A 16,207-nucleotide genomic window follows, 5' to 3' on the forward strand; every position below is an offset into this window, starting at 1 on the left:
TCACGAGGTCAGGAGATCGAGACCATCCTGGCTAACACAGTGAAACCCCGTCTCTACTAAAAAATACAAAAAACTAGCTGGGCGTGGTGGCGGGTGCCTGTAGTCCCAGCTACTTGGGAGGCTGAGGCAGGAGAATGGCGTGAAACCGAGGCGGAGCTTGCAGTGAGCTGAGATCCGGCCATTGCACTCCAGCCTGGGCGGCAGAGCGAGACTCCGTCTCAAAAAAAAAAAAAAAAAAAAAAAAAAAAGTCAGTTAAATGTTTCTTATTCAAAAACACTTGACAGATACAGTTAGATGGAATAAGTTGTAGTATCCAATAATAGAATAGGGAAATTATAGTTAACCATAATTTATTATATATTTCAAAATAGCTAGAAGAATTATGTTCCCAACACAAAGAGAAGATATATATTTGAGGTGATGGATACCCTAATTACCCTAATTTGATCATTTCACATAGTATACATGTATCAAAATATCACATGTACCCCCAAAATAGGTACAACTATTATATATCATTTTTTAAAGGACTTGAAAGGCTTATGAAGTCTCTCATTATTAAAAAGCATTCTTGGGCCGGGCGCGGTGGCTCAAGCCTGTAATCCCAGCACTTTGGGAGGCCGAGACGGGCGGATCACGAGGTCAGGAGATCGAGACCATCCTGGCTAACATGGTGAAACCCCGTCTCTACTAAAAAATACAAAAAACTAGCCGGGCGAGGTGGCGGGCGCCTGTAGTCCCAGCTACTCGGGAGGCTGAGGCAGGAGAATGGTCTAAACCCGGGAGGCGGAGCTTGCAGTGAGCTGAGATCCGGCCACTGCACCCCAGCCTGGGCGACAGAGCAAGACTCTGTCTCAAAAAAAAAAAAAAAAAAAAAGTTTAAAAAGCATTCTTGTTACCATTAGGCATTATGATTTCGCTTTCATGAAAACTTTATAAACATAAACGGTGGTTGATTTTGTCCTTTTTTGTTTGTTTCCATTTCCCTGGCAGTGCTATTGCTAAGCAATGAAGAAAAGGAAGGAATATAGGAGGTATCGCTAAAGAGAGACTGATTTCTATGGGGTCAGTGAGTCACCCAAACTTCAGACATGGCAGGAGATGCTGGGTGCGGGTGGCAGTTGACCCTTTGTAGAAACTTAAGAAAAATGAGAAAAGAACACTTAAACATATTTGATTTGTATTGATTCAAAAAATATTTAGATAGTTGCAATTTATAGCATTTTCGTTTTTATGTTATTCAGATGGAGATTAAATATTCTCTGGCTTGACCGAGTAGAAATGTATTCAGCGCATATGTTGGACTGTTAACATGATAGGAATTTTCCAGACTGTGTCTTGTAGATGTGTTAGGCCACATCTTTTTTGAGTTCCTTATTCTAGTATTATATATTTCCTGCTTCCTTGCCTAAGGAGAGAAATGGACTTTGTGTGAATAATCTCAGAGTCTCCCCTATGGGTCTCAACACATGGCTTCTGGTTTCCTGAAATTCTTTTGGTGTAGTTGCTCTATCATGCGAGAAAATTGCTTAATGGACAGGAGAAAAATCCAATGGACAAACATTGGCAACTCAAACAGAAACTCAGATGACAACTCAAAATGGATAATTAGGTTTGGTCTGTAGAACTGCAGAAATCCATCTGCTAAACAACATGCCTGCGGTCCCCAGAGTCCAGCTCCGAAAACCCAAATAGTCTTTTAAGAAGGATGAGTGCCAAATAAAGGGAGAAAGAAGGAAAGCTCTCAAACCAAAACAAACAAACAAAAAACAAATAAACCAAATCAGTTTGTAATCTTCAACAAAACAGAGTTAGTGAAACGTTTAGCCTCCATGAGACCCAGGTCAGCTCCTTTTTCATTCATTTCATTTTCCCCCAAGGACTCGAAGAGCTCCTGAAATTTTTTTAAAGAAACTACGCTGGGCACAAAAACCTAAAATGGTAGGAAGAGTAATGTATTTTCTTTATAAGCTACCTCTAGTTTGGTGCAGAGTATAGTGATTTTAAATACAAAGTAGGGTCTGATTTACCATTAAAGAAGGGATCAGTGAAATACAGGTAGATTTCCAAAGATGGATATAAAACTGGTCTCACTTAGCAGATATTGTGAATTTAGTATTGATTGAATACAGATGAACCAATTGATAGCCAGAATGGATAATCTATAAGAGAACAAATAGGATAGTCATTTAACTTGGGCTGAGAACTTTCCCCAGAAGGTGACCCTAAGGTACAGATTTGGGTGCAGAGTAGAAGGTGATCTCAAGCACAAGTAGGAGGATAGGGAAGTAAAACAACCAGGAAAAAAGCCAATAGAGGGTATGCTGATGGCAGGTTGATCCTGTGGATATTGGGTCAATCCCAATGGGAGATCCTGAAAGATTATATAGAGTAGGTCTTGGCGTTGTCCCATCTGAGGGGTGAGGAGCTGGGGTGTTTATTCACCAACTTCCGTCTGTCAATGGTTGAAGGCTTTTCCTGGAGGTATTAAGTCCCAAATTTTCTCCATCTGTCTCTTAGGGGTCTAGTGCACTCCTGCAGCTAAAGAAAGTCCTCAGGCAGTCAGTCATTGGTGCTTGCCCACAGGAAATATGGACACAGTAAAAGCAGAATGGATATGGACCAGGCACTGCTGCATGGAATCTGCTATATGGTTAAGTTTTTTTTGGTGGCTATCAATCACTTGGAGAATTTGATTAAAGTTAAAGATCCTTAGGCAGCCATTGATTGGAAAAAAATGATAAAGCTGAGAATCTTCTCACTAGGAAAAGTAAGTGCACATACGTTGTTGTTGCTATTGTTGTTGTCTTGTTTTGTTTTTTTTGAGACAGAGTCTCACTCTGTTACCTGGGCTGGAGTGCAGTGGCATGATTTTGGCTCACTACAGCCTTGACCTCCTGGTCTCAGGTGATCCTCCCACTTCAGCCTCCTGAGTAGCCAGGACTATAGGCACACGCCACCATACCCAACTAATTTTTGTATTTTTTGTAGAAATGAGGTTTCGCCCTGTTTCCCGGGCTGGTCTCAAACTCCTGGGCCCAAGTGATCTGCCCACCTCAGCCCCCCAAAGTGCTGGGATTACAGCCATGAGCCACCGCACCCAGGCTATAAATGCTTATGTGTACATGATTTTGTGTTCAATTTACTGGGATTTCCACCTGAAGTGACGAAGAGTCTGTGTCTTTGAGGATTTATGCTGATCTATGGAAAAATTTTACTTTGTCTTAGCATATTAGAAGGTGATATGGTTTGGATGTCTGTCTCCTCCAAATCTCATGTTCATGTTGAGATGTAATCGTCTGTGTTGAAGGTGGGGCCTGGTGGGAGGTGATTTGATCCTCGGGGAAGATCCCTCATGAATGGCTTAACACCCTTCCCTTGGTGATAAGTGAGTTCTCACTCAGTTCAAGTGAGAGCTGGTTGTTTAAAGGAGCCTGGTTCCTCCTCTCTCTCTTTCTCCCTCTCTGACCATGTGGTGTGCCTTCACCTCTGGCCATAATTGTAAGCTTCCTGGGGCCCTCACCTGACATACCTGCTGGCACCATGCTTCCTGAATACCTGCAGAGCCATAAGCCAAAGTAAACCACTTTTCTTTATAAATTACCCAGCCTCAGGTCTGTCTTTATAGCAATGCAAAAACCAGCTAATACAGAAGGTGAGTACAGGGTGTTTGGGGCCAGCCAGGAAATTATCAACCTTGGACAGAAGGTATTATGAGATTCAGATGATAGACTCCATGGTTATATTGAAACACTGTTTTTGATGGAAGAATGGATGATGTTTTTAGCAGGACCCAGAGGTGGGAAGGAGAGAGACCCAGGTGTTCGTTCGTGTGGCAGGTGGTAGAAAACTAAAATATCACTGGAAAAGTTTTGTGCCAGAGAAAGACCTAGAGACTGAAGAATAGTATCTTTCCAAATTGTGTAAATTGTGAACCCTGCTTTGATACTGGTAAGGCCATCTAAAATTTCTGTAGGAATAGCACAACTTCTGTGTTATTTTAGTTTATTTCTTTTTTGAGTAGGTGATGCAATTATGTAGCTCCAACTTCAGTAGATGTAAAAGGATTTAAAAGTAAAAAATTGTAGCTGAGCACAGTGGCTGATGCCTGTAATCCCAGCACTTTGGGAGGCCAAGGCAGGTGAATCACTTGAGGCCAGGAATTCCAGACCAGTCAAGGCAACGTGGCAAAACCCTGTCTCTACTTAAAGAAAAATAAAAAGGAAAAAATTTTTTCTTATGCCTGACTGCCAGTCACCTAGACTTTCTCTAGAAGCAATAACAGTTATCAGCTTGTAGCATAGAAGTGTGGATGGCCATGGGAGGAAGATTCTCAGTACCTAGTAAAATGAACCATTATTGAAACAATACCTGCAAGTGCTATGATGTCATCACGACCTTGGGACAAAGGCAGCATCATAAAACCGGTAAATACAGTCCACTGTACCTGCCCAGGTAAAGCAGGAGTCTTTTTGGTTTACTGGTAAGATTTCTGGGCTGGCATATGCCTTGCCTGTTGCAGCATGCAAATGTTCTCTATCTGGTGGCTCAGGAATTCCTGGACATTGTTTGTGGCTTGTCTGTATCTTAACACCTAATGACCCACTGGTGAGGATTAGGGTACCAGGTCCCTGGGTGCTGGTATAACCTCATGGGCTAGACAGGCAGGAGTCTGGTTCAACTGCTTACGTAAAACCTTTTTTAAATCAGGAGCTGGCTAAGGGAGATATCATAAAACCACCGGCGCGGTGGCTCAAGCCTGTAATCCCAGCACTTTGGGAGGCCGAGGCGGGTGGATCACAAGGTCAGGAGATCGAGACCATCCTGGCTAACATGGTGAAACCCCGTCTCTACTAAAAATATAAAAAACTAGCCGGGCGTGGTTGCGGGCGCCTGTAGTCCCAGCTACTCGGGAGGCTGAGGCAGGAGAATGGCGGGAACCTGGGAGGCGGAGCTTGCAGTGAGCCGAGATCGTGCCACTGCACTCCAGCCTGGGCCACACAGCGAGACTCTGTCTCAAAAAAAAAGAATTCTGTTTTTGTTTCTCAAGAGGACCTGCTAATCCTCTTGGAGATCAATTAGTGGTGAATAAGTGAAGGAGAATTCCTCACTCTCTTGAAGGAGAATTCCTCACTCTCTTGAAGGAGAATTCCTCACTCTCTTAAAGGAATATAAGTGGTGGCAAAGTGTTTGGCCTAGTTGTTCCCATGTGGTGCCTGAGTCACCAGAGGTGAGCAGTGGGAAATAGGAGCTATGGCTTATGCACCAGAAGTCCTAATTTGAGGGTTCGAGGAATCTAGGTGTTTCAGAAAATTAAGCTAGAAAATACTTGAAATTGTTTATATTTCTTGACTGATTAAATAAATTACAGTAAAACACACACACACACACACACACACCACACACACACACACACACACACAAACCACGCCCACACAGGAATCAGGAGGAATAACTGTCCATGATTCAGCTCCTTGTAACTGTCCGTGATTCAACTTCTTGATAATCTGCCAGTGCTTGTGGTTCCTGGTAAGTCTGTTTTAACCGCAGCCTGACTTCCCCTGAGTACCAGCACCAAGTCCCTAAGGCCGACCTGATGGCCGAGGAGTTTTAGCCTTTGGTTAGGAACATGAGCGTGTGTGTGTGCTTGTGTGTGTGTAACAAGTTGGATAGTTCTGAATTATTTAGGAAGAAGTGTACACACCGGAATAGAAAGAGAGACTATGAACACATTTTAGTTCAGGACTTTCTAGAAACTGATGTCAAGATAGGATTTGAAGTGTGAGAAATTTCTTGGAGAAAACACTTGTGAAGGAAAATTGAGCGGAAAAAAGGAGGGTTGAGAGAGCTTCAGACGCAACACTGATCTCATCCCTGGGAAGGAGAGAGGGGAGGAAGGAAGAGTGAGTAGGAAGAGTCTTAGACTGCCATGCAGTTCTAAGAAAGTTTTGTCCAGGTTGACGGGGAGTCCTCAAGCCAAAGTCACCAGGTAAAAAATGGGTCTGCCTTTGTTTCTCTGCCACACTTGGCCACCGGCCATGAGCAGCCCATGAGAAGCTTAATCTCAGTACCCACGCATAGGGGATACAGAACACGACGCCTGGGGTCGTCCCACGGGGTCTGTGCAGACAAGGTGCTTTTACAATTTTGCATATCTGCAATCGATTTTGGTAGGAGTTTGGAGCATTTTAGGAGGTAGAGGAGGTGAAATGAAATTGCAGTAACAACAGCCACAATACTCTGCATGTATACATGCACCAAGCCTTTCCTAAGAACTACACATGTATGAAATGATGTCATGCTTACAGTAGCATTGGGAAATGATACTTTACGCAGGGCTTTCTCAATTTCAAATGACAGAAACTCAGCTAAAATTAACTTGAGTAAAAAAAAAAAAAAAGGTATAGAAATTATCTGCTCATGGAATAACCAAAATGTCTCAGAGCTGGGATTAGAGGGAAGCCAAGTAAGGTAAACTCATGCAAGTGCAGACTAAGATCCTGTTTTCATTTAAAAATTAGCCGGGCATGGTGGCTCATGCCTGTAATCCCAGCACTTTGGGAGGCCAAGGTGGGCGGATCACGAGGTCAGGAGTTCAAGACCAGCCTGGCCAACACAGTGAAATCCCGTCTCTACTAAAAATAGAAAAACTTAGCCGGGCGTGGTGGCAGCCTCCCAGCTACTTGGGAGGCCGAGGCAGCAGAACTGCTTGAACCCAGGAGGCAGAGGTTGCAGTGAGCTGATATTGCACATTGCACAGCCTGGGCGAGACTCTATCTCCAAAAAAAATGCGAGACTCCATCTCCAAAAAAAAAAAAAATTAGTATTTTACCATTTGACCCAGCAATCCCATTACTGAGTATATACCCAAAGGAATATAAATCATTCAATTATAAAGATACATGCGTGCATATATTCATTGCAGCACTATTCACAATAGCAAAGACTTGGAACCAACCCAAATGCCCATCAATGATAGACTGGATAAGGAAAATGTGGTACATACGCATCATGGAATACTATGCAGCCATAAAAAGGAACGAGATCATGTCCTTCGCAGGAATGTGGGCGAAGCTGGAAGCCTCCTCCTCAGCAAAGTAACACAGAAAGAGAAAACCAAACACTGCATGTTCTCACTTATAAGTGGGAGCTGAACAATGAGAACACATGGATACAGGGAGGAGAACCACACACACTGGGGCTTGTCAAGGGAGGGTGAGTTTTGGGAGAGAACATTAGGGAAAAGAGGTAATGCATCCTGGGCTTAATACCTAGGTGATGAGTTATTAGGTGCAGAAAACCACCATGGCACACATTTACCTATGTAACAAACCTGTGCATGTGCCCCGGAACTTAAAAAAATAATAATAACATGTATTTTTAAAATTAGTACTTTTGGGCCAGGCATGGTGGTTCACGCCTGTAATCCTAGCACTTTGGGAGGCTGAGGCAGGCAGATCACCTGAGGTCAGGAGTTCAAGACCAGCCTGGTCAACATGGCAAAACCCTGTCTCTACTAAAAATACAGAAAAATTAGCCGGGCATGGTGGCGCATGCCTGTAATCCCAGCTACTCTGGAGTCTGAGGCATGAGAATCACTTGAACCCAGGCAGCGGAGGTTACAGTGTGCCAAAATCGCACCACTGCACTCCAGCCTGGGTGACAGAGACGCAGGACTCTGTCTAAAAAAAATTAAAATAAAATAAATAAATAATAGTATTTTTTTCCTCGTGGATTTTTTTGGGCATTAATTTTGATTCTTAAAAGTATTATTGGAAATATCTTCTATGTTCATGTTCTGACAAATAAGAGGGAATAATATATTTTATTGAATTAAAGAATTAAAATATTTTTATTATAAAAAAGAAAATATTACATTTTCTTTTATTACTGAGGTTTCTCTGCATCCCTTTAAAATTTGCCCCTTAAATTAATGCCTCACTTACTTCACCCTAGTCCCGGCCCTGCTTCAGGCCTAGCTGAATCCAGAGGTTCAAAGGATCACATCATGACTCAGCTCCTTTGGCTCTGCTTTTATTTGGTTTGGCTGTATGTTAGGCAGGTGCTTTCTACATGTGGCTTTTAATACTCGCAGTCTTAGATGGAGAGAGGCTGTTTCTCTTCTAAGCGTGCCGCTTATTGATCTTTGAAAAAATATTCTGCTTGAATCCATCTGAAACCTACGATACTCTAGAGGAATTTTTTTTTTTTTTTTTTTTTTTTTTTTTTTTTTTTTTTTTTTGAGACGGAGTCTCGCGCTGTTGCCCAGGCTGGAGTGCAGTGGCCGGATCTCAGCTCACTGCAACCTCCGCCTCCCGGGTTTACGCCATTCTCCTGCCTCAGCCTCCCGAGTAACTGGGATTACAGGCGCCCGCCAACTCACCCGGCTAGTTTTTTGTATTTTTTTAGTAGAGACGGGGTTTCACCGTGTTCGCCAGGATGGTCTCGATCTCCTGACCTCGTGATCCACCCGCCTCGGCCTCCCAAAGTGCTGGGATTACAGGCTTGAGCCACCGCGCCCGGCCTTCTAGAGGAATTTTTGAATGATAGGGTACCCTCTCATCCAGGAAGATGTGGAGTTTCTGGATTAATCCTCATTCCTTTATTTTTGGAAACTCAAAATTTTTTTTAAGCGAGCCTCTGTCTTAAAAAAAAAAAAAAATTTTTTTTTTTTTTGAGACGGAGTCTTGCTCTGTCGCCCAAGCTGGAGTGCAGTGGCGCGATCCTGGCTCACTGCAAGCTCCGCCTCCTGGGTTCACGCCATTCTCCTGCCCCAGCCTCCCGAGTAGCTGGGACTACAGGCGCCCGCCACTGTGCCCGGCTCATTTTTTTTGTATTTTTAGTAGAGACGGGGTTTCACCGTGGTCTCGATCTCCTGACCTTGTGATCCGCCCGCCTCGGCCTCCCAAAGTGCTGGGATTACAGGCGTGAGCCACCGCGCCCGGCCAAAAAAATTTTTTTTTAAACCGTGTTTATAGTTTTTAAAATTCTCATTAGAAGGTAGAAATAGTTTTATCAATAACTAGGTTTTCATATTGACTAGGCAAAAAATACAAAATGTCCTTCATTGAGGCAGCTTTTTATGAAATGTTAACATTTTTCTCTTTGTGAAATGATACATCAAGAACATCTTGTTAAATGGGAAAAAAGCAAGATACAAAACTGTTTATCATATAACACAATTTGTGTGAAGTATGTGTTTGTGTGTATGTATATTAAAATGTGTATGTTTTTTTCTGGAAAGATATAGAAAGAAACATAACAGTGATTGCTTCTGAGGAAGAGAGTTGTGTGGCTGGAAGATGAGGAGACGAGAACTAAATTTTCACTGTATATCCTTTTCTATCTTTTGAATTTCTATATGCATGCATTGCCTGTTTAAAAAATAAATATTTATGTAGTTACTCTGTTTTTCACAACAAATATGTGATGGACACTATTATAGATATGAGGGAACAAGCAAGTTTTTTGTGCTCCTGGAGTAAATCACCAGGCCTTAATTTAATCGATTTAGTAGAAAATGAAATTCATTCCAAGATCCCTAGTGTGTAATATAGTCAAATAGCATGGCTACATTTGAATGATCAGTATTGACATGGAAGGTGGTTTTCATTTTTTCACTTCTGACTTCCTTTATTCAAAATGAGACCCAGCAGAGGTACAGAGTCAGGCATGCTGGAGTTTTGACAAATGTGCTGAGATTAAAGAGACAGCAAGTAGTGTTGGTTGATAATGGCAGTCTCTCCCCAGTAGTAAATGCAAAGTAGAATTCATTACTGACCTCTGCCCCTAACAATAAATGCGGGTTGTTTAATCAACAATGTTAAGGACTGTTCATACATTGGTATCCAAAATTCCTGGGAGTACACAGATTTTTATGAACACCTATTTTCTGGGGACCAAAGAGTTAACCAAGTGCCTCTGGTTATCATTTAGGAGTGACTCTCATAGTTCTGAGGAAGCCTAAGTGCCTCCATACATTTGCAGGATCCTTAGCTACTACTCCAGGAGGCAGTAGGTGGTCAGGAGGATGGTAACAGGTCACAGAATGCTAGGCTAGATGACAGCAATGTATGCTCCTCCAATTAGGAGACACGGAGAAGCAGCAGAAAGAACAGTGGCTCCGTGACAGTGAGTAGCATTACCTCCTGTTTGTTCCTGTGCTAAACCCCAGAGTCTGAAGAGCTTCCGTGTCAATATTAGTAGCCGATGGAAGGATTTATGGATGCACAGGAACCGTGGGGCCAAATAGTTATCCCACTACCAGAGGTAGGAGAAGGAACCCATCCATAAGATAAGGAACTGTTCTGCCGCTAATGTGGCTAAATTTGGTTCTGATAATTTCTTCCCTAGACTATGTATCTTAGAAGTCTGGAAGAAATAGCTTCTCTACCTCCATTTTTATCTTTTTCAATATCTTGGGCTTTACTAGTATGAAAACAATTACCGTTGGTAGGTTGGTTATTCAAGTCTTTCTGGACTAGTTAGGTAAAATGCTTGATTAGTATATTTACATCAGTGTTTTCTCCTCTTTATGGTTTTAAATCACCATCGGTTTGGGCCGGGCGCGGTGGCTCAAGCCTGTAATCCCAGCACTTTGGGAGGCCGAGACGGGTGGATCACGAGGTCAGGAGATCGAGACCATCCTGGCTAACACGGTGAAACCCCGTCTCTACTAAAAAAAATACAAAAAAATAGCCGGGCGAGGTGGTGGGCGCCTGTAGTCCCAGCTACTCGGGAGGCTGAGGCAGGAGAATGGCGTGAACCCGGGAGGCGGAGCTTGCAGTGAGCTGAGATCTGGCCACTGCACTCCAGCCTGGGCGACAGAGCGAGACTCCGTCTCAAAAAAAAAAATAAATAAAAAATAAATAAATAAATCACCATCGGTGATTTTCTAATATCTATGATTCTAAGTCGTAGAAGTTAAGAAGAGAGAAGAGCCAAAAGACCAATATTTCTCATTTGTTTTGCAAATAACACTAAAATTAAGGGGGTAAAAAGAGCTAGTAATCTATCCTTATTGAAAGACAAATGATTTTGCTAAAATTAGTTGACAGTTGGGAAAAATAAATTTATTTGGTTCATGTTACAACAGCATAACCAAATGGATTAAAGAACTTAAAAAGAACTTAAAAAATGAAGTAATAGAATAACTAGAAGAATCTGTATGTGTGTGTGTATTTGACATTTGATCATATTTATATGACCAAATGTGAAGGTTTGAGTGTATGCTGCTGCCAATGTCAGAAAAATATGTTGCTTCCAACTGCAGGGGAGGACTCTGTAGGGCAGGAATGTCTATAGGTCAAAAAGAAAGGACAAATGGTTACACACACACACACACACACAGCCAGAAAAAACCTTTACTATTTTTGGTAAACTTCATCGAAACATAACATACTTGTGGAAATGTACACAAATCATAAGCGTGGATAAATTTTCCGCAAGTGAACTTTCCTGCGTAATTACACAAAACAGAAGGAAAAAAACATAAAGGAAATGATTGACAAGTTTAACAGCACAAACAATTTAAAATATCTGTATGTCAAAACGCGCCAAACACAATTACAAAGGAAAAAATGACAAAGTAGAAAAATATTTGCAAATAAATGACATAGGATAATTACCTTAATCTTTATTTTTCAAAGTAAAAACTCATTAAGAAACTTGAATATTACAGCTCAAGAATGGGGACCTGGCACGGTGGCTCATGCCTGTAATCCCAGCACTTTGAGAGGCTGAGGCGGGCAGATCACCTGAGGTCAGGAGTTCCAGACCATCCTGGCCAACATGGTGAAACCCCGTCTCTTTTATTTTTATTTTTATTTATTTATTTATTTTTTGAGATGGAGTTTCGCTCTTGTTGTCCAGCCTGGAGTGCAGTGGCCCGATCTCAGATCACTGCAACCTCCGCTTCCCGGGTTCAAGTGATTCTTCTGCCTCCCAAGTAGCTGGGATTATAAGCATGCACTACCACGCCCGGCTAATTTTGTATTGTTTGTAGAGATGGGGTTTCACCATGTGGATCAGACTGGTCTTGAACTCCTGACCTCAAGTGATCTACCTGCCTTGGCCTCCCAAAGTGGTGGGATTATAGGCATGAGCCACCGTGTTCAGGCTGAAACCCCATCTCTACTAAAATACAAAAATTAGCTAGGCGTGGTGGTGCGCACCTGTAATCCCAGCTACTCAGGAGGCTGAGACAGGAGAATCACTTGAATCTGGGAGGCAGAGGTTGCAGTGAGCTGAGATTATGCCACTGCACTCCAGTCTGAGTGACAGAGAGAGATGCCGTCTCAAAAAACAAAACAAACAAACAAACAAAAATGGGTAAGGTATACAAGAGGAAATTAAATGTATGAAAATAAAAACCCTTCTCTAGTAATTAAATAATCTGTCCATACTGAAAAAAACATATGCTTCCCTATAATGGATGGTGCAGGGACAGCATTTTATATGCATTTCTGGTGGGAGTATAAACTAGTTGCTTAGCATGAATGTGGGGTGACAGTGAAGAGTGGGAAGGAGGTGGCTGTGTGTAGTTTGCAGTGGTTACCAGGGGCTTGCAACCCGTATAGGCACTTTTACCCAAACATTCTACTTCTAGAAATGTGCTTCAAGTAAATAATAGTAAAACACAAGGAATAACTTAAATAGATTTTGTTTAAACAGATTCACTGCTGCTTGATTGGTTGGTTAAAAAAAAAAAACATTGGGGAAAATTTTTTTCTAAAGACAAACAGGGTGTATAGCTGTAATGGTATGATCTTCTTCAGCCGTTAAAAGACACCATGGCCCACTGCAGTGGTGCACAACTGTACTCCCAGCTACTCAGGAGGCTAAGGCAGGAGGGTCACTCGAACACAGGAGTCTGAAGCTGTATGCACTATGATTGCACCTGGGACTAGTCATTGCACTCCAGCCTGGGCAACATAATCAGACTCTGCATCTAAAAAAAAAAAAAGATACCACAGAAGACTATTGAATAAGTGACAAAAATTGTATTATGTTAAGTGAAGACATCAAACTGTAAAACTAAACATATGCTAAAATTCCAGTTTTTGAAATGAATTATCTATACAGAGAAACATACTGAAAAAAGACTGGTAGGTCTTACATCAGAATACGAATAGGTCTGGATGAAGAAATATAAGTGCTTTTTAGTTTCTCCTTGTTCTTTTTTATATTTTCCAAGTTTTCTGTAATGAGTACTAACTAATTTTGTAATCAGCAAAAATAAACAGTATAGGTAATAAAAATAATTTAAAAATTTTCTATTGTGTGATTGCATAAAGTTCATATCCTAGGCAGTAAACATTTCCCATATATACACACACATATATACATATATACGTACGTGTATATATACACATACGTGCGTGTGTGTGTGTGTGTATACATATATATATATATACTTTTTTTTTTTAGAGACAGGGTTGCACTCTGTCACCCAGGCTGGAGTGCAGTGGTGCAATCATAGCTCACTGCAGCCTCAACTATCTCAGCTGAAGCAATTCTCTCACCTCGCCCTTTGAGTAGCTGAGACTACAGGCATGCATCACCTTCCCTGGCTAATTGTTTTTTCTTTCTTTCTTTCTTTCTTTTTGAGGCGGAGTCTCGCTCTGACGCCCAGGCTGGAGTGCAGTGGCCGGATCTCAGCTCACTGCAAGCTCCGCCTCCCGGGTTCCCACCATTCTCCTGCCTCCAGCCTCCCCAGTAGCTGGGACTACAGGCGCCGCCACCTTGCCTGGCTAGTTTTTTGTATTTTTTAGTAGAGACGGGGTTTTACCGGGTTAGCCAGAATGGTCTGGATCTCCTGACCTCGTGATCCGCCCGCCTCCGCCTCCCAAAGTGCTGAGATTACAGGCTTGAGCCACGGCACCCGGCCTCATTGTTTTTTCTTTTTGTTCTTTTGGTTGAGATGGTGTCTCACTATGTTGCCCAGGCTCGTCTTGAATTCCTGGCCTCAAGTGATTCTCCTGCCTCGGCCTCCCAAAGAGCAGGGATTATAGTGGTGACTCTTTTTATCTTCTCTGTCTAAAAAGATTAAGAAATGTTATACTAATCTTTACAGATGTACATGTTTGCCTCTCTGCGGTGAAATCCAGGCTCTTGAGAAGCATTCAACACATAATTTAAGGATTAATTAAGAATAACTGCTAATAGGCTAGGCACAGTGGCTCACGCCTATAATCCCAGCACTTTCGGAGGCCGAGGCAGGCAGATCAACTGAGATCAGGAGTTCGAGACCAGCCTGGCCAACATGATGAAACGCCATCTCTACCAAAAATACAAAAATTAGCCAGGTGTGGTGGCACATGCCTTTAGTCCCAGCTACCTAGGAGGCTGAGACAGGAGAATTGCTTGAACCCAGGACACAGAGACTGCAGTGAGCTAAGATCACACTACTGCACTCCATTCTGGGTAACAGAGTAAGACTCCATCTCAAAAAAAGAAAGAGAGAGAGAGAGAAGGAAGGAAGGAAGGAAAGAATAACCGCATAACCACTGAACTAACAATGAAATACCCTTGACAAACAATAGAGACACGTATTCCCCCAGAACACCAACTAGATAAAGGTATTAAATTCCTAGTGACTCAAATTACTGTGATAATATCTCAGCACTGTTTGAAAGGGTCCACTGAATTCCAATTATATAAATATTAAGCTTTTATTCACCTGCCTAATGGGATTATCTGTCACCAGGGATCACACGATTTTTTTTTTCTCTCTTTTTCTGCAAAAGATGTTGCCAGTGCCTGCCTGTATGAGTGGAGATGGAAAATCACCCCGACCAGATCATTGTGCCTTTTTTGCACTGAGAAAGCTTGAGTGATGACTAGGAGAAAGGTGAGAAGAGGCGTTTTGTTTAAAGTCAGCTCCTGAGCTGAGATGTTGAGAGTATTTACATTAGAAGTCCATGGTCTTCTGGGAAGGGAGAGATGAATACTTCTTTCTTGCTCCCCAAGCTTGTTCCCCAAGGTTTGCTTTCTGGTAGATTTGTAGATCTGGACCAGGTGATCCCAACCAAGGCCCAGATGCGAATAATGCAGCACAGTACCCAAAATAAGATGTGGGAGCCAAGGGCTGGCTCTGACCTCTAAATCAGAGCCCTGAGGAGCTCTGCAGAGCTGGAGGAGTTGGCCCTGCAGTCTCTACTACACCAGCCACCCTGGGCCCCCTGCTTTTATTTATTTATTTATTTATTTATTTATTTATTTAGAGACGGAGTCTGGCTCTGCCGCCCAGGCTGGAGTGCAGTGGCACAATCTCGGCTCACTGCAACCTCCGCCTCCCGGGTTCAAACGATTCTTCTGCCTCAGCCTCCCAAGTAGCTGGGATTACAGGTGTGTGCCACCACACCCAGCTAATTTTTGTATTTTTAGTAGAGACGGGTTTTCACCATGTTGGACAGGCTGGTATCGAACTCCTGACCTCATGGTCCACCTGCCTTGGCCTCCCAAAGTGCTGGGATTACAGGTGTGAGCCACCATGCCCAGCCCCTGCTTCTTGAGTTACTATTATTGTGACTGGAAGGGCTGGACCTTTACAACTCTCACTTAGGATTCTTGCCTCTCAGGGGATGCATGTGCTTGAGGATCTACTGTGATTTTAAAGGGCTCTGCACCAGCAACCCTAATGATGGCAATCTCTACTTTGATTCTCTGGATAAAGACTTTGAAGACAGAAGCAATACTTACTTCTCCACAATGCTTACGGAGCAATACTCACTTCCGCTCTTAGACCCAGGCCCGTGAGACCACTGCTGTGAATCCCACACTGGAAAGCGCCACACATATTACTGAAACAGCCACCAAATAAGTGTATTAAAGAACACATAGGCCAGCCACGTTGGCTCACGCCTGTAATCCCAGCACTTTAGAAGGCTGAGGCAGGCAGATCACTTGAGGTCAGGAGTTCAAGACCAGCCTGGTCAACATGGTGAAACCCCATCTCTACTAAAAATACAAAAATTAGCCAGGCATGGTGGCCCATGTCTGTAATCCCAGCTACTCAGGAGGCTGAGGTGGGAGAATTACTTTAACCTGAGAGGCGGAGGTTGCAGTGAGCTGAGACCACACCACTGCACTCTAGCCTGGGCAACAGAGTGAGACTCATCTCAAAAAAAAAAAAAAAAAAAAAAAAAAAAAAAAAAAAAACAAGACCAAAACACACAGACAACTTTGTCATTCTAATGACCAAGC

At 42.7% G+C, this 16,207-nt stretch overlaps 1 protein-coding gene across 2 annotated transcripts in view; it reads left to right on the forward strand.

Annotated features, from left to right (window-relative positions):
* Positions 1-16,207, forward strand: part of LOC114676843 (uncharacterized) — a 49,430-nt gene that overhangs the window by 16,497 nt on the left and 16,726 nt on the right. Inside the window, exon 2 of one of the 2 annotated variants that reach the window (XM_077997945.1) lies at positions 14,749-14,852. The exons of the other annotated variant lie outside the window; for it this stretch is intronic. The gene's annotated coding sequence lies outside the window, so the exon portion shown is untranslated. The remainder of the gene's footprint in view (positions 1-14,748; positions 14,853-16,207) is intronic. 2 annotated transcript variants of the gene reach the window in all.

Source organism: Macaca mulatta, chromosome 3, assembly GCF_049350105.2.
Source record: "Macaca mulatta isolate MMU2019108-1 chromosome 3, T2T-MMU8v2.0, whole genome shotgun sequence".
NCBI classification, from domain to species: Eukaryota; Metazoa; Chordata; class Mammalia; order Primates; family Cercopithecidae; genus Macaca; species Macaca mulatta.